Genomic DNA, 19,763 nt, shown 5'->3' on the forward strand with positions numbered 1-19,763 from the left:
TCCTGTAAGTTGCGAGGTGGAGCCTCCATGGATCGGACTTGTTTGTCCAGCACATCCCACAGATGCTCAATTGGATTGAGATCTGGAGAATTTGGAGGCCAAGTCAACAACTTGAACTTGTGATTCATCAGACCAGGCCACCTTCTTCCATTGCTCCGTGGTCCAGTTCTGATGCTCACGTGCCCATTGTAGGCGCTTTCGGCAGCGGACAGGGGTCAGCATGGGCACCCTGACTGGTCTGCGGCTACGCAGCCCCATACGCAACAAACTGCGATGCACTGTGTGTTCTGATACCTTTCTATCAGAACCAGCATTCACTTTTTCAGCAATTTGAGCTACAGTAGCTCGTCTGTTGGATCGGACCACACGGGCCAGCCTTCGCTCCCCACGTGCATCAATGAGCCTTGGCCGCCCATGACCCTGTCGCCGGTTCACCCCTTTTCCCTCCTTGGACCACTTTTGATAGGTACTGACCACTGCAGACCGAAAACACCCCACAAGAGCGGCAGTTTTGGAGATGCTCTGACCCAGTAGTCTAGCCATCACAATTTGGCCCTTGTCAAAGTCGCTCAGATCCTTACACTTGCCCATTTTTCCTGCTTCTAACACATCAACTTTGAGGACAAAATCTTCACTTGCTGCCTAATATATCCCACCCACTGACAGATGCCATAATAATGAGATTATCAGTGTTATTCACTTCACCTGTAAGTGGTCATAGTGTTATGGCTGATCGGTGTATGTATATTATATATATATATTCTATTTAATGTGAAAACATATGGACCATGGTATTGAAAGTATCGAATTGGGACAGTCCTCACATATGCCACAGATCTCAAGAGAACAGGACAGAGCAACACTGAAATACTCCAGTGTGTCACCCACACCTAATTCTCTAAAGACAGAGGCAGCGTCAGATAAATGTTCTGCTGTCATGTTTTCCTTTCCAGACTATAAATAAGCCTGCTCTTAATAGTCAAGCACCATTTCTCAGAAGTAGGTTTAGGTTCATATGCAAAGCTACAGCACAAGCTCACATTTGTGTTATTTTGAGTATTGGTCCCATAAAAGCCTGGATACATTTGAATACAAACACAAATTAATTGAAATATGGAATATAATCAACGGTAGCAGGGCTCAATACACTGTTTTTCAGCCTCAGTCTTCGAGTTCCCTGGGTGTCTATTTTCAAACAATCCCTGTGAACTGCCCCTATAATGAATTGACCTCTTAACCAAACTAATAATATGCTTAGTTGCATCTTTTAATTGACATTCTTTACTTAAACAGTAGGTGATTTCAAAGTTACTTTTTTGGAGCTGGAAATGAACTGCCTGTCAAATTAAGCAGACTTTTAGTTGTCAATGAAGAAACCAAGACCGTATCTGCCAAATTCCTCAGTATCTTATCTCAACCCAGTCCTGGGATACAGATATTTCTCTTTATTATTTTTTCTCACCTTTCTTGTTAGGGTTTTTAGAGTTTAGGGTTTTTCTACCTTTTTAGTTTAAAAGGGATAGCTGTAACTTCATGGTAACGGATTAATTGGTGGTCCAATCAGGAACTGCATTGCTAGTATTTTCAGGCCCAATAAATAGTAATTGGCTCCCCCCAATTAACCTAGTCACCTGTGTAAAAGTTCCCAATTCAAACAGGTTCACAAAGTTTGTGTAGCTGGTTTAGAGTGTGCCGGGTCGTAGCTTAACTTCTACAGCTGCCTCAACGAGTGTTCATCATTCAATGAAGAATACAGCACAGGAACCACAGAAAGGGCCGTTGCCAGTATGTAAAGTCTTCAGAACTGAAAGGTGAGTAGCTCCATTGGGTTGTAGTGAACACAAACCTTCTCAAAGCCCCTTTCAGTCATTCAGCCATTCAGATGAAGAATGCTTGCTTACAAAATGGTTACATAAGCATTTTAAACATTCAGCATTGAACACTGTGCACTGTACACAAGAAAACTAAAACAAAATCAAGCCCATCTGATCACCCCCCCCAACCCTTATTTTTTAATCTACAATAAAAACAATAAAGTCCTACAATGCTTGACTGTGATTTTCCTGCTGAAGGTGCTAGTAGACGGAACTGCTGCTTCAGTCTTGCACAGCCTCCAGAGTCAAAATGATCTTACAATGTCTAATAATAGCCAACAATGGAAGATCTGATGTAATTGCAGTTCTTTAAAAAATATATACAAATAAAAAGTAATAGGAAAAGAAATCTCATGACTCCAGAATTGCAGTTGGACTGAGATGCATATTAAAGCTTACAAAATGGAAAAGCAGAGCCCAAGATTTCATACTAACGCAATGTAAATGCACATACAAATTACTACCTATTAACGATTCCCAAGTATTTCCCTCTGGAACACAATGAGGTGAAATTTAAATGAGGAAATCGGAAGAGTTACAGTTTCATAGGAGAAATGCTTTTACGCCAGAGTTTGCATGTAGTTTTAAAGATCGACATCAAGCAGTAATGCAGTCCTGAAGGGAATTGGCAATATTTTATTAGAGTGAAATCTATAAATAACATCAGCCACATATAAATCATCGTGTACTGTTTAGTGTGCGTGTGTGCATGTGTGTGTGTGCCTGTGAACAACTTGTTTTTCTATCTCAAAGTTCAATTACATTTAAGTTTACAAATTTTAAACTTCTGCAAGGAATATATATATATATATATATATATACATATATATATATACATATATATATATACACACACATACACACACATTTCTAAGAAAGCATATATGATTAGCAGAAAGCTGTATGGAATGCCCTCCAGGGACGTTCAGTTTGATGGAACAGTGGATTTCCATTCCAGTGACTCCAACAATCCCTTTGTGAAAAGGGCCCCATGTGTTTTATACTTCTGGGCAAAGCATTCAATGGAGCACTTCTAATTAAATATTTTACTGTAGCATGATATTGCAGTTATGCTGACTCAGTTTACATAAGTAGCTTAACATGCGAGTGAATGAGTTGTGATTCAACAATATATCCCTGTTGGAATATTGACTGCAGAATCAACCTATTGCAAGGTGTCAACATGCACACATGGGGCAAGAATGGATAGGTCTTTTTTTAATTTTTTTAATGGTACAAATACAAAATATTATTTTAAGAACATTCAAATTACTTGTATGATTAATTTGTGGCAAAGCACTTCAATGGAATAAGCAGCTTCAGGCACTTCTATATATTATTGAATGTCTACTTTTAATCAATGTACATGGTCGGATTTCTAATTGACTCTGACTGACAGGGAATGGGGTCTATTATGACAGTTCACTTTTTTGGTTTCTATAGTTTGTCTGATTTCTTTTTGAAGGAGTGAGTGCTGATCTTTATTGTGAGGTAATAGTACTTCTATAGATATATAGTGTGTGTGTTTGTGTGTATGATTTTTACAATTGTAATCTCTTGTACACAAAACCATTCAGGCCTAATCGTTCAAGGTGCTTTTCTGCATTCTTTCACAAGACTATTATGTTTTGTATGCTTATTTACAATGTATTAACGCCTACCATCTTTCATATGAGGCAATTTCCTAGCATTGTCAATTCAATTCTTTAAGAGTACTTTGGGGCATGTTTGTATAATTAAATGAGAGAGGAGTTTATAAATCCTGTTTAACGACTCTTTGAACATTAAGTGGCTCAATTAATTAAGCCCACCTTCAGTAGGTGTTTAACAACATCTTTTTACTTAACAAAAGCCATCTAGGTTAGCATAGTGCAAAGCTTGGTTTATCTAGATAAATGTATTTAATAAATTAATCTTGAATGTTTTTACTGGCTAAACTACGGCAAGATTAGTGAAGGATTGGGCCTAGCTTCCTGTTCTTGTGTTGGTAAAAGTTGCTATTCATTGTTAGGGAAATAATTGGCTAATAGAATATTCAAAGCACAATTCTGTGGTATATAATATATACTGGGCTAGACCAAATCAAAACATCGACCTACCCACAAATCACAAATACAAATGTGTACCCTATCACGGTTTAATACCATTGATAAATCAAAACAAGATGGCGTACAGAGCTTTGACTAGTCTTGCCCACTATATACAGCTTTGGAAAAAATTAAGAGACCACTTCACATTGATTTCTGAACTTCTTAATTTTTTACAGAGCTGTATATAGTGTGTGTCTTTCATTTGGACCCATTTTGCTTCCAAACTTAAAAAAATGCATTTTGAGTAGGGCTGTCAGTCAATTAAAAAAAATAATCATATAATCAATGGCCATTAGTTGATTAATCGGTAGATTTATCGGGCACTTATTAAAATAAGTTTAATGGTCTTTAAGTGGTTGTGCTACACAGTAATACTTCAATAAATACTAGGCATTTATATTACAGTAGCCTATAACAATGCTTAACACAATGGTAAGAAAAATAAAATAAAATTTAAATTATTAACAAACAAAACACTAAATCACAGTGAGATTTTATTGACAATGCGTGACAGTGGGCGGCACACAGGTTATTTATCGCCCCCCCCAATGCGAGATTTTTGCTAAAATTAATCAAAGTTTGAGATGGGTTCTCAACGCTTGAGAGCTATGCTAAATAATTATAATTACACCGATCAGCTATAACATTATGACCACCTGCCTAATATTGTGTAGGTCCCCCTTTTGCCGCCAAAACAGCCCTGACCCGTCGAGACATGGACTCCACTAGACCTCTGAAGGTGTGCTGTGGTATCTGGCACCAAGACATTAGCAGCAGATCCTTTAAGTCCTGTAAGTTGTGAGGTGGGGCCTCCATGGATCGGACTTGTTTGTCCAGCACATCCCACAGATGCTCGATTGGATTGAGATCTGGGGAATTTGAAAGCCAAGTCAACACCTTGAACTCGTGATTCATCAGACCAGGCCACCTTCTTCCATTGCTCTGTGGTCCAGTTCTGATGCTCACGTGCCCATTGTAGGCGCTTTCGACAGTGGACAGGGGTCAGCATGGGCACCCTGACTGGTCTGCGGCTACGCAGCCCCATACGCAACAAACTGCGATGCACTGTGTGTTCTGACACCTTTCTGTCAGAACCAGCATTTACTTTTTTACCAATTTGAGCTACAGTAGCTCGTCTGTTGGATCGGACCACACGGGCCAGCCTTCGCTCCCCACGTGCATCAATGAGCCTTGGCCGCCCATGACCCTGTCGCCGGTTCACTGCTTTTCCTTCCTTGGACCACTTTTGATAGGTACTGACCACTGCAGACCGGGAACACCCCACAAGAGCGGCAGTTTTGGAGATGCTCTGACCCAGTCGTCTAGCCATCACAATTTGGCCCTTGTCAAAGTCGCTCAGATCCTTACACTTGCCCATTTTTCCTGCTTCTAAAACATCAACTTTGAGGACTAAATGTTCACTTGCTGCCTAATATATCCCACCCACTGCCAGGTGCCATGATAACGAGATTATCAGTGTTAATAATGTCAGTGGTCATAATGTTATGGCTGATCGGTGTATAATGCAAAAACAATTACTGTTTAGCCGCAACATGACAGAGGATTCTCCTTCCCCCAAACAGTATTTGCTTGCAAATGATACTGTAAACAATTTGATTTGAATTACTCTGTGTTCCTGAATACACTGTGCATACCTGTCCTTAAATATGCCTACTGCATTTTAGCTGCATTTTAGCTACATTTACAACTGTATAGTCAGACTGAGTGGACACACAGTGATTAAGCCGCAAATAAATATGTCTCATTGTTTTGACTGTGCAGTGATGCATTTAAAAACAAGTGCTTTGATGTTATGATGTTATACCAATCATTCTAATGTTTTATGTTAAAATTTAAATATTTAAATACTACATGTGTGCTAGTTTTACTCAATCGTTTGCCATCCGTTATACCACGGCATTTAAAGAGCTATCAGCACTTCTATTGTTAACCGTATAATCGTATAATTATGATATTATGACAAAAAAAACTTTAAATTAAATTGAGGAAATATTGATTGTCAATCGATTAATAGACCTGATTAATCGAAGCAGCCCTAATTTTGAGAAAACATACACTTAAAAGTAATATATATACATATACACTGTTGATTTTCACTTGCAAACCAGCAGGCCATTAAATAATAATTATAATATATATATATATATATATATATATATATATATATATATATATATATATATATATTATAATTATTATTTAATGGCCTGCTGGTTTGCAAGTGAAAATCAACAGTGTTTACATGCTTGTCCTACAAAAGACAATCTGCTGAGGAATATGCTCATGCTTTTACTCTTTATATCTGTCAGTTGGGTTCTTTGGAATAAAAAGAGGTATGAGTCAAATGCCCTTCTGTAGGATGGCTTGGCTTAGATGTAAAGCGATCCATGTAAACTCTGAAGAAGGCAAATCACATGTCACTGTCAAGCACTGTTAATGGATTACAGAGCATTTAGATCAGCTATTCAATAAGAACCAGCACTTGGTGGGGTAGATAGCATGCAATTATGATTTTGTTAACACCTCGTCTAACTGATTTCTTTTTCTTTTAATAAGACTGCAAAGAATCTTTTATCACCTGAATTCGTGTAATTTTGATAGGTGTGTCTTAACTCTTTTCTGTGTCTGCCAATCTATGGCATACAGCATGCTGATTAAACATCTGTTTGTTAGCGTTGCTTATTTCTGCTGTATGAAGCCTGCAGCTACCAAGAGTAAAAAAACAAGCTTTTGTACATTATGAGTGACTGATAAGGAACATGGTATCAAAGAGCATGCTGGTGTCTAATATGTCTCTGTAATTAATTATAAAATGGTATTCTGAAGGTTCTAACTGTATCGATCTATTAATTAATAGTGTACCTGTGAACAGAATGCCCCCAATCATCTCCATGCTGGAATAAAATGGGGAATCGCCTCAGTAAAGGCGTCTTCTGGTCATCTAACATCCTTATGCTTGAAGCAGTGAATATAAACTCAGATGGTGAGAGATGGAAGGCTGATGGGGTTTTGTCATTGTTAATGCCAGTTACCAGCTTTGCTTTGTACAAAAATCAATCTCGTTCCTTAACCCAGTATTTTTCAGGAAGTGATGAATGGGATGGATGTTTTAAGAGCTGGCAACATTGATGGCTTATGTAGCGTAAGGTACACTTATAAATTTCAATTAAAGAAGTGAATTTATAGTATCACCTTATCACGAATCCTGGAATCTTGTAGAACTCAATTTCTGTAATAATTGGACGCAGACACCAATTCCAAAGATATAAATTGTCAAATTTATTCAAAAACAAAGACTAAATGTAGCACTACACTAATTATACAAAAGGGAAAAACTAATTAAAATTCAACTCTAGATCAGCAAATCAAAGACAAATCACTTCCGTGACCAAATCAAAGACCATGGGATCGCATATGATAACACACAAATCGTTAAACAAAAAAGGTTATAAACACATTGACTACAATACCGGTTAGTAAGACGAAGGTGAGTCTCTCATTAGTTTTGTTAGTCAGACATTAAATAACTACGCAGGTTAGTATTTATGTCAGGTAACTTCTCGTTATATATATATATATATATATCAGTCTCATTTACGTTTAGGTGCCGATAAAGATCCTATCATTACTTGTTACCACAATTTCCCTTAACTGATTATTATTCAATGATTAAGGATAGGCAGGGCCACCTATAATCTGTTGTCTATTAACTTGGGTCAATTTCAGACTAAACAGTTAAACAGGAATGAGAAGATATTTCTCGGCATTGACAGATTTTATTTCTAAAATTATCAACAAAACAGTTTAATGCAACACACATTTATATTTAAGAAAACTAAATGATATTACACATTCTAAAGTTATGAATCACAGATTAACATTTCTAATTGATTTCTCAAATGTCATGCATCACAAACTCCAAACTGTTAAACTTATCTGAACTTCGTCGCAGAGAGGCCTCTCTGGCTTCGGGCTCAGATAACAGCACACGGCACGAGGTCCGTGTGGTTGGAATAAAGGCAGTCCGGTTCGGCTTTGTCCAAGAACTTCCACTCAGTCGATGCACCTGGAAGTTGGGGTTTCGCGAATGTAGAGTCTTTTCCAAACAGATTTTCCACTGGTTTGAAGGCTCCAAGGTTGTGCACAAAATCTTCTTTGTAAGCAGGGTTTCCACCGTAGTTACTTGAAGACGAAGTCTTTGATGAAAGCAGGGCCCTGTTTGTTCCAAGGGTCAAGTTTCTTAAGACTCAAATAGCTATTTAAATGACTGACACTTTCGTATACAGTCGACTTAGTCAATTGTCCAGCTGTAAAACTCCACTGATCAGGTGGGCACAGGCGGGCAGCGCAGTCTGTAAAGTTCTTTATTTAATAAAGTCCTTTAAAAGAATTCTTCATACGGCTCAATCTCCTTCTCCCAGTTTAACTCTTCTGTTGCCGGCAAAGACTTGGTTGGTTTCTGGTTCCGGTTCTGGCAACAGAGCTACAGGTTGAGCTGTGGCAGCGAGTTACTGGTTCAGGTGAGAGAGAGAGAGAGAGAGAGAGAGAGAGAAAGACTGTCCGCTGTTCCTTATAGTCTGTCAGATCAATAGGTGATTGGTTCCTGAGTTCTTGAGATTGGATTTTGGTTTCAGCCCCCAGTGTCCTATTGGAGGGGGGCTTGATTTATGACTAATGTCAATCCATGCCATCTTTTGGAAATGCCGGTTGGCCCAGGTTCGTAGCTCTATGTCGGGATTTCGGCTCTCATCCACTTCAAAGAGTTTTTATCACCTACAGGCCCCCTTCCCCAGACATCTCATAGCAGAATTCCAAACTATTTGGCCTCTTCTCGGCGCCATCCTCCCCAAAACTGTCACTTTGATGCAAACCAGTTCCAAGCTGATGAGCTAAGGAAATCTGATAACTTTGGGGGGAGAGGTCTTCTTTAGATCAGTGCTTCAGCTCAGAGCCAAAATGCTCTTATCAAAATACACCCAACATAACGCTACACTTATAACAATGGATTTTATAAGTGTTTATTGCAGTGTAAAACGTTTGCTTTGTCTTCAGAAAGGGAACAGATTACTGGTCTCAAAACATCCGGAGAGAAACTCACCCTGGGAAATTAGGAACAAGAAATAAGAAATGAGTCTGAACTTCACAGTCTGAATTGCAATTCAAAGTTATCTTCCTAATATACAGAGCCTTAAGTGTAGACAATAACACTTAAATCTGTCTTTTGCGATTAAGATAGGTCCTCCAAACACATCCAGTTGACACAGTTCGGAGGACTACCAAACCTCAGTAAATGCTGGGTTTGTTTTTCATGGTTTAACTCAGATTGGGAGGGGAAACGGTAGACTCCCTCTGTAAATTAAAAACATCTAATGAAATTAGTTCTTTCTAACTTTACTATGTGCCTTCTGAATGACTCCTTCACTTCAAATGTATTGAAAGTAAACAGCTTCTAACTAACAGTGACTGCTGTAAACAGCCTTTTCATAAACCGCTGCTGGATTTAATTTATTTGGATCTGTTTTGTTCAGTTTACACTTGAATCACGATTAATGTGTGAATGCAACTTTATCAAAGCCATCTTTGTGTATATCGTCTGCAGTGGTATTCGGGTTTTTGATGTTTTAAGGTGGCCTTTTTTCATTAGCTTTTACTCAGATTTTGATCTTATGAGTTTCACAGCATTTTCTGTCAAGCAGAGCGTTTGATTAAGTTTTTTCATCTGTATTAGCTGAGATCTGCAGTCTGGTGCAGCATTTCTAGCAGAAAACATAATTTCTAAAGGTGTTTTAAAATCATTATCAGGAAGTTACCACTGTAACAATCAATGTTGTCTAAGCTTTGGTCTGTGAAAACATATAATTTCTCAACATAGGATTCTAGGCTTGAGTTATAGGTTGCAGGTCATACACCAAGCCAATAAAATAATCAGTAAGCTTAAAAACATAATCATTTGAAGCTAACAAATAGTTATGGAGGGCTAAAGTGAAGCCACTCCGAACTTCAACTGGTACTAAACTTATACATGTACACAAAGAATGAAACCATTGATATAAGTAATGGAAACAAACTAAGGGATAGACAGAGAGAACAGATATGCCCCCCCAAAAAAGTCTGGGTACTTTACATAAAATATTGTGCAGCACATAAATCCCTTATGCTTCCCCCCGCATTTTAAACTCACAAAAAAATTAAGCTTATTCTGGAAGGAATCATTTCTTTTTCTAACAAGTCTTTTCCAGTGTTCGACCAAAATTAGAAACTTTGACCATAAATTAGGGGCATGTAACCTGTTGATATAAAACAAAGGTGTATAGATTCTGAAACTTACGTAGGTGTTAGGCCAAACACAGAAATTTTTACTAAGCTAAGTTTTGATTACAGATTCAGATGAAGGAAGAAACAGTTTCATGGTAACATTTAGCAAGTTTGGAGACCACATTATTGCTTCATTTGGGTAAATTCTACTTTTAAATTAGATTTTGGATGGGGGACACTTCAGCAAAACACTTTTAAAGGATTATGTGCACGTCTTTGGCAATTTGTGACATTTGTGAGATCTTCTGAATATTAATTTCAACAACGAGACAGACGGGACCATTCTAATTATAACCGCAGACAGGTACTGAATGATGGTTAGGCACAGCTGAAGTTTCCATCAGCATAGCTTTGCTACGTGAAGAGTTCCCAGCATAAAAGCCATTTGGGAAAAATAAATAATAGAGCAACCACTGCCTTCTCAGATTTCTGATTTAAAATCCAATAGACACCTTATGGGCCTGAACAGACAGGTTCATAATACAGAACCACATCCATCAGGAAGCTGTTCCAGGAGTCCAGGCATGTGATTTCAGCTCAACATGTATGAGAGTTTATTATTCTCTGGCTACACACTTTTCAGTAATTAGACAACAGCAGATCGTTTCATAGGACACCTGAGACCCTATGCTAAACTACTGTAGTGTCTTTTTTACTGTTGTAACTTTGTATTAAGACTGCTTGCACACTAGAACACAATAGCTGTGTTTCTACATGAATGTTTTATGACTGTCAGGAATGCACTTTGCTGCTGTTGAAGAGTTATTGTCACATGTACCGAAACTGGAATCCATTAAAAGGGCAATATGGGTAAAGCACTGCCAGCACTATTCCAAGGCAGTGCAAGGCCTCTGGATTTAAGTGACACAAAGTAATTGAGGGGAAACTCACAGTATTTTCTTTTTGCAACTGTACAAAATCTTTATTTTCTTTTTTCGTTCAAAAAGAGAACATCAAGCAGCATCTTTTATCTCCTCCGTCATCTTCTCATTAAAGAGAATACATGTTAATGAGCTGCCTCTAGCAGAATAATTAAAATGTTGAGCTTGATTAAAGCAAAGAAACTGTCAACCACAACATTTCCTCGGTTCTTGTAAGGGCTGCAGCTCTGACATTTATAGAATGAACATGGCATGTGAAAAGGAGGTCCCAAGGGGATTCATTTTTCCAAGTAAGCAAACTGCATTTTCTTAACCAAAACAAAACAAAATAGGGAAGGGGGGACGGGGATGGACAGGACAGGATGAACTAAATTAAGATAAAATAGATTTGTGATTTGTAAGTACATGAAAAATAATATTCATCAACATCCTAGTGATAATGAATGCACAGCACCCCAGGCTAGGCTTGTTAAAATAACAAGATATTATATAAGTGTGTGCTGCAGAGCCATTGCTGGTACCCTGCCTTGCCTGCTAATGAGGTATAGATACCTCAGTCACATTGCAATGAATGCTGTCACATTGGTAAGCAGATGCTGCAATGTGCAGGCTAACCACGTTTTCCAGTAGTGCAAAATCAAAGGTTTCTTACTGATATTATGGAGACTGCATATAGAAGTGGGTGGAATAGAGAGAGAGTGTGAGGGAGAGAGAGAGAGAGAGAGACACTACATTACCATTTATTTTCCTTGCTTTGCTTTCTTTTGTTTCATTCCATTGCTTTCCTGTATGAAGACTGGGAATTGTATTTATTTGTTTGTGTGTTGTTTTATTAAAGCTGTAGTAAACTTGATAATGATATTATGATGTTATTGCACTGGTCGATGGGCATTGGGTTTCCTATTTAAAGTAACTGAAACCAATTCAATGTGTCCTTTATTTATTTATCTGTTTAATGTGTAGGCACATTTTGATGAGCGTTGCAGGTCAGACATTCATGAAACCACAGCAATATATAGCATGCCCCACAGGCCTGACACACATGAAACGTGCGGTGGTCTACACTCCCATAGAACCAACCTTGGAATGATAGGTAGAAGGGAGTAAGAAAGAATAAACATTTAATAATGAAGGCTAAGATTTAGAGTGTGAAAAGAGGTGGACAATGAATAATGTGACGTACAGGAGGAGAGGATAATTCAGGATGGGAGAGCACAGCAGGCAAAGGAAATTACAGCAAGAGCACAAAGAGCTCCCAGCCCATCAGGCAGAGAGTGGGGATTGAATATGGGCAGCAATGAAGTAAAAGGAGGAGAAGAAAAGAATGAAAGAAAGGAAGGAGGGGAGCGGGAGCCTTAAATGCACTTAAACAATTAAAGAGAACAGAAGCTGTTGTTTCTGTTGACAAGTCCAATACATTATGTATGGGAAATGCATTGTGGGCTGAAAATAAACTCTTTTATTGACAGTTTTAAGTCATTTCAAAAGGTTCATCTGGGCTTTGCCTGGAGGTTACCAGTCCAAATCCAGGACACGGCACTATTGAGCTCCAGATTGGTGTGGGGGTTTGATTCGATGGGCGATCAAGGACGTAGCACACCAGTGAACTGTGTCTGTGGTCTGTTGAAGGGGTTTTAGTGCTGTGTAGGTTTGAATTATTGGATATTTTGGTGGGAATAGAAGACAAAAATTGTGTACATGAAGTACTTGTGAAAGGACTAACAATTGGCTAATGTATCCATTAGATTTATTTTGAGGGAATGCAATTAAACACTGCGAGTCTTCTCATTTTCAGAAAACATCAATCAATTTTAGCATGCATGTTTTTTTTTTAATATACTTTCACATTCATGGCCAAGAATCAATTGCACGGCTACTCTTCTGAAAGCAAGTTAATTGCAAACAGAGTACACTCACACATTTATGAAAATAACTATATGCAAGACTTGCATTAACCTTTACTAAAGGGAGGTAATAGGAAATGTAATCCTACCAATTCTCCATTAGAGTCTCGCCTATCCATCCTCCCTGGTGGAAAATGTCAAAGTTCAGCAATTCCACAAATCTAAAACAGCACCGTGCTTGTGCTGTGAGAATAACGAAGGTGTGGCAAGAATTACATGACAGTGGATTAGAACAATCGCTAGGAATCGGGATGCAGCTGAGTCCCAACCCATTTACAACATGTAACACACTCTTCTCCGTACAGTTTTGATATCAGTGATGCAGAATATTGCTCTTTATCTTAAGGTTTGCTATTAAGGTTAATGTTTATGAGCCTGCTGTTTACTTGCACGCCTTCTGTAAATCCCTTTTTACGCCCATGATATATTTACACTCACCCCCATTTTCGCCTGGTTGGACTTCTTAGATGCGCAATTGTTAAATATGTACATTATAAGGAGTACAGGTATGTGACACCTATCAAATTAAACTAGACATCCTGTACTATAATATTATGCATAGTTGATCATGATTAAATAAACTATATTACAGTACCACCAAGTTTTTTCACAAAAACAAAATCAGTTTTTTGACATTTTGACCTTTTTCTTCCATTAAAGTCTACGGGAAATCTTTTTTTGAAAATGTTTAGTTGAAATACCACTCCTATTGAAATTTGGAGAAGTTGTTGGGTGAAAATACCATAAAAAATGAAGGAATAATGTCAAATTAAAAAAAAAAAACTAGCCTTGGTGGAAAATCTTTACCACACAATACTCACAGGAGGGCCATTTCCCCATTATAAGGGCCAGAAACATGTGGGGCCACTCAAATGAAAGCATACAAACTACAGAATCAGTTTCTGCATTGTTGATCATGATTAGACACTATAATGCAACACTACCACCATTTTTTCCCCAAGATAAATAAGAGCATAATTATGAATTATGACATTTTAGGATTTTAAGAACAAAATGTAAATGTAAACTTATTTTTCTTACAATTTTCCCTTAAAGTACTAGTCAAAATACAACTTTTAAAACAAACTCGGTGAACATTTGATAAAAACTGAAGGAGTTATGATTATTTATTTTGTAATGTATTAAAAGTAGCAATTCTATAATCTGAGCACATGTTTCCCCTACATTGCGATTCAATATCTCCACACAGCAACATCCAATCTTGATTTGAAGCCCTAAGTCTATAGTTTCCAGTGATACGAAAAAACAACGGGGCTGAGTGTAAAGAGGTACAGAATACAGGTTGTGATACTAAATTACTTTTGTTTAACCAAAACCAAATGTAATATTAGTTTCAGAATAAAATGACAAGATGTGGAGAAGTCAAGGAAAAGGTAAAATAATAATTTCATAATTATTTGATTGTATTTTACCAAATTACATTCTGCACAAGACCTGCTGTATTGAGAATGTACCAGTTTGTATGTTTGTAAATGTAAAGTTTTCAAAACAGTATGACTGCATTCAAAATATCTTGAGTGAACGTGGTAAGTTATTCAGAAATCTGAAATGGAGAAACGGTTCCCCAGGGAGGAAGGGTAGTCACCTTTGACATGGATGCTTATGAAAAGCCTTCTAGCAAAGCTGCCGATAGGCCCCTGCATGCAGTGACTCCCATGGCCAGCCCCTGATTACAGCCCAAGTACTCTGCATGCAGGCGGAACTGCCTCTTTTGCTCCAGCCGTAAAGGCCAACAGAACGACCTCGAAAGCTGGGGAAATGTTTTCTCCATTTCAGATAACCATGGTTGCATCCAGAAACCAACGTTATCTTTCAATTACAAAACAGTTCCCCAGGGATTATGGGATACAGTATATCCACGCTGTTGAGGGAGGACTGTGTCAGGACAGTGGCAAGAACACAATGGGATCGTGGACTTCACACCACTCATCATACATAAAGAGCAGGGAGAAAACTCAGACCTGCTCAGACTGTAAAGATACTGTAAGGGATGGGGCAGCGCTCGGCACATCCAATTTGTTGAAGCGCGTAAACGTATGCAGTGAAGACCAGCTCACCGCAGCACAAACCTCAGACAATGGAGCACCTCTGAAAAGTGACCAAGAAGTTGCCACCCATGCGTGGAATGAGCCAGTAGCCGCTCAGGCATCCACAATCCAATGAGGCGGGCATTGCTTAGACAAAGCCTTTCCCAAGATGCGTGTAGCATGACAAACATAAAGTTGGTTGGTCTGGAGTATAGATCGCATTCTGCCAACATAGCACTGCAAAGCCCACCCAGGGTAAAGCTAGTGCAAAGAGAAAGGGGGAGGCTTATATGCTCCACAGGCCTGAGACAGAGACAAAACTGTAGGAGGAAAAGCGGTATTTGGTCTCAGGGAGGCTCTTGAGCCATCACCTGCAAAACACAGACCAGAGGGATGCACAGACAGAGCGTGCAACTCTTCCCCCCACTTAGCCGACACAATTGCCAGTAGGAATGTCTCTTCAAGGAGAGAAACTTCAAGCCAACAGACTAAAATATCTCTAAGGGGGCCTTGGAAAGTGCCTCAAGCACAACATCAAGGCGCCACCAGGGAAAGTGTATGACGTACAGGGGGGTGAACACTCCATACCCCTTTCAAAACTTGAAAAGCCAGGAAATGAGAACCAGGCGACACACCGTCAGTTCTGGAGCTGCGATGTAGAGACGGTGGTGGAGAAAAATAAGCGCCAGTTCCCTGACTGAGAAGGCTGTGGAATTTGCCTAAAAGATTAAACTCAATCCCATTGATAACACAGAGCAAGCGAACACAGGGAGAGCACAAACTGGAGCTCAATTAATTCAAAAACACAGCAGGGGTGACTGTTTTGGGTGAGTTTAAATACTATTTTCTCCTATTCATTGTCTGAGGCAACCAATAGGCTTTTAACTGCTGTGTACAATTAGGCGAGGTTCCTGCCTAAACCATCGCTTTGCTTAATTGAAGTAGGCCTTCCCATTTTAACCCCCTTTCAAATGGCATAACAAAGTAAAAATCACTGAAATACTTGTAAACATACAACCATTTACAATGTTTTCTCTCTAAAAACTCAACTGAACGCAGTGTTATAAGGTTGAAAGAACTCCATAATTGCTGAACAAGTGTTTAATATATAGCTGAACACTTTCTTGTCGTAAAATGCTCCCTAAGTAATTTACCTGATCTAAGTATAATGATCTACAGAGAACATTTTCTTAACATTGGAAGTTAGTACCTTTGATAAAAAGGCCTTTAAGAATATTCAAAGCTGGTGTAAGGATAATAAATCATGTTGGTCTTGTATGAAAGTAATAAACATGCACAAAGCAAGGCCCTACTGTTTTGACTAATGGTGCCATCATATTCCTATTCCTGTAGGGTCCTATGAAATGATCTTTTTTTTCCCTGGAAAACAACATATCAGATATTGTTATTAAGGAGAAAAGAAAACATCTGGGCCATTTTTTCCCCAACTTTTTATACAGGTTAAGAGATGGCTACATGATGTGAATGAAATACTTTTGACATCATGTTATCCATTTTCATATTGTATGGCCAAGTGTGTCTTAAGGGCAGTATTCTTAAATGATCCCCTATAAATCACATGCACTAGTCTTCTCACTGTAGCAAAATGAATGAATGGGTCTTATATTGTACTAGATGGAGTAACTGTTGTATAGCAAAGGAATTTAATATTGAAGAATGCAAGTGATTTTATGTCAATATGCTTTATAGAGATGGGTAACAAATTAAAGGAAAAAACTGAATAAATGAGTGGAAGAACATAACGAATGCAGATGCCTCCAAACAGGTGTACTGCATGATACAATTAAGCAATTAACATCCTATCATGCTCTGTGGCGTGTATAAAAATGCTGAGCAGGCCCAGTTGACCTCAATTTTGGATCAAGATGGCAAGAGGAAAGGATCTAAGTGACTTTGAAAGAGGGGTCATTGTTGGGGCACGAATGGCATGAGCTTCAGTCACAAAGCACACATTTGATGACCATGATGCTCGTGCATTACTTACACTTATGTAAGGAAGAACAGAAGAGCAACTCTGAGAAGGACATGATCAGACTGTGTCAGCAAGAACAGTCTGTCGAGAACTACACAGAGAGGGATATTATTGTAGGGCTGCAGTGCATAAACCCCTCATAACAAAGACAAATGCACATTTGCCAATGCAATGGTGCAAAAACCATAGACACTAGTCTACAGAGATGTGGAAAAAGTGATCTGGTCAGATGAGTCATCCTTCAGCATATTCTCGACAATGCCCCCATCCACAGGGTGTTACACAGGCTCTCCACCACCATCATCAAAACACCACATGAGGGAATATCTTTTGGAAGAATGGTGTTCATCCCTCCAGTAGAGTCCAGAGACTCTCGAATCTGTGCCAAGAGCATTGAAGCTGTTCTGGCGGCTCGTGGTGCCCAACACCTCACTGAGACACTTTATGTTGGTTTTTCCTTTAATTTGTCACCCGTCTGTAAATTACTCATTTAGATTTGAACTTATTTTTATGTACCTGTATGTGTTGCAGTAAACTTGACCTTATTCTATGTGTTTGTAGTGTTCCTTCCTTCATTGTGAGAATTGCTGGACTAGTTGCACTTGAACATTACTTCTTGCATTGGGTTCTTTCCCAGACAGTTTTGCAAACGAGCTTCCACCTTGTTGTACAGAGATCAGCAACTTTGGGGCTTAGGGCCTTCTGGTACTTGTTAAATCCATCAATCCTTCCATTCCCATCTCACTCCGGACACTATATACCTTTGTAACCATGTCGGTTTTGTTCTGCTGAATAATATCAACCAGGGACAGGATTGAGATACTGAAAAGACAGAATTGATCACAGGCCTGAAAATGTGATAGGCTTAAGAGAATTACATTTGAGGAGCGCAAAGGGCTGCAGCACACGTATTGACGTCATGGTGGTGGAATTGTATTTGCCTAGATTTCTCAAACATAACCGATACTGTGTGAATGCTTTGATGCCCATAGTAGAAAATAAGATAAGGTCAGACTACATGTTTTGAAAGCTTGATCTTGTTAATCTGCATTTTAATCTGTGGCTATTTACCACCATTCTGAACTCATTCAAACATCTGTCTCTTTATCTGTGCCACAGTTTATGTATTAGATGCTGCTTAGACATACAACATATCTGTCTCTTTTGCAATCTCGCTTAAATAACAAAGGATTAAAAGAAATGAAATCCAAGAAGATTAAATAACTCAGACATCTGGGACATGTCTACAGTTTGCATTGCAACTGTACAACAATATATACTTATCCAGCAAAAGAAGAGAATAGCACCCTACCACGCTTAAAATTATGCAAAGGTTATTTCTGGAGGGTCAAGTCATGTTCAAATACATTTATTCCATACATATGAATCTAACACTGTAGGACAGTGGTTCTCAAACCTGTCCTGGAGTACTACATACCCTGCTGGTTTTTGTTCCAACAGAGCTCTCAATTACTTAATTGAACCCTTAATTGAACTAATAATTTCCTAAATCAGAGCCTTTTAATTATTTTTAACAGTAGGGGTTTTAATTGAAGTATACAATTGTGTAAGGAAATTATTAAGGGACTGGTCTTTTATCAGTTACACAATTTAAAGACTCAAATGTAATCAAATTACTTCAATTAAAGGTTCAATTAAGTAATTGAGAGCCCAGCTGGAACAAAAGCCAGCAGGACAGGTGGTATTTTTCCATCTAAAACATTAACCAAGTAGGAATCATTCCTAAGCCATTGTGTGCTGTTGTGATGTAAAGACAAAGATAAAACAAGGTGGAATGAAAAAAAACTTAGTTGAAAGAAACCTCTGGAGTACTTTACTGTTTTATAATAATGTGATAAATTAAGGACAGAGATGAGGGAAAGGAAGCAAACAAACTGACATCAGAGGGAATCAACAGCTCTCCTAATGCGCTCTGTAGAGAATATAGTGCCTGCATTTTCAATTCCTTTTAAAGCTATTTGATGACAATACACGTAGTTTGATGTAATGCAGACAAAGGGTCAGATAACACTACAATAAATGTACACTGGATTTTGAAGAACAAAGTTGCAAAAGGAGATGTGATTTTGGAACCATGATTTGCGCAGTTTTAAGGCACTAGCACTAATAACAGCAACTGACATAAAATTTGAGGCGTGGCCGTATTAGCATTTCATGATGCTTCATCATTTTCATGATGTCCCAAAGGCTGTCAGTCTCTTGCGTGAATTAATTTATCAGGCAAGAAACACACTGTCCCAGTTGTACAGATTTGCTGGTAATAGATGTACATATTGCACTACCATTGTGCTTCAGAGATGGCTTGTTCAGCAGCATCTACAGCGAATTTACAGAAAGGAGTCAGTTATCTTTTTGGACACAGAAATATTAGAAAAACAAAAACTAACCACCAACAAAAAGCTCTCTTCTATTCAGCATGTAAATAATATATATATATACACACACACACACACACATAATATAGTGTGTGTGTTTTGTTTTTCTTATCATAGGCCGGTTTAAAATATATATAATTTACTATGTTTTTGATTTATCAAGCCTGAAATAACCCAAAATGTTTAAATACATTGATTGACTGCTCTTAGTGTTATTGATGTTTCAAAACTATTTATTATA

The sequence above is a fragment of the Amia ocellicauda genome, chromosome 11, assembly GCF_036373705.1.
Source record: "Amia ocellicauda isolate fAmiCal2 chromosome 11, fAmiCal2.hap1, whole genome shotgun sequence".
Lineage (NCBI taxonomy): Eukaryota > Metazoa > Chordata > Actinopteri > Amiiformes > Amiidae > Amia > Amia ocellicauda.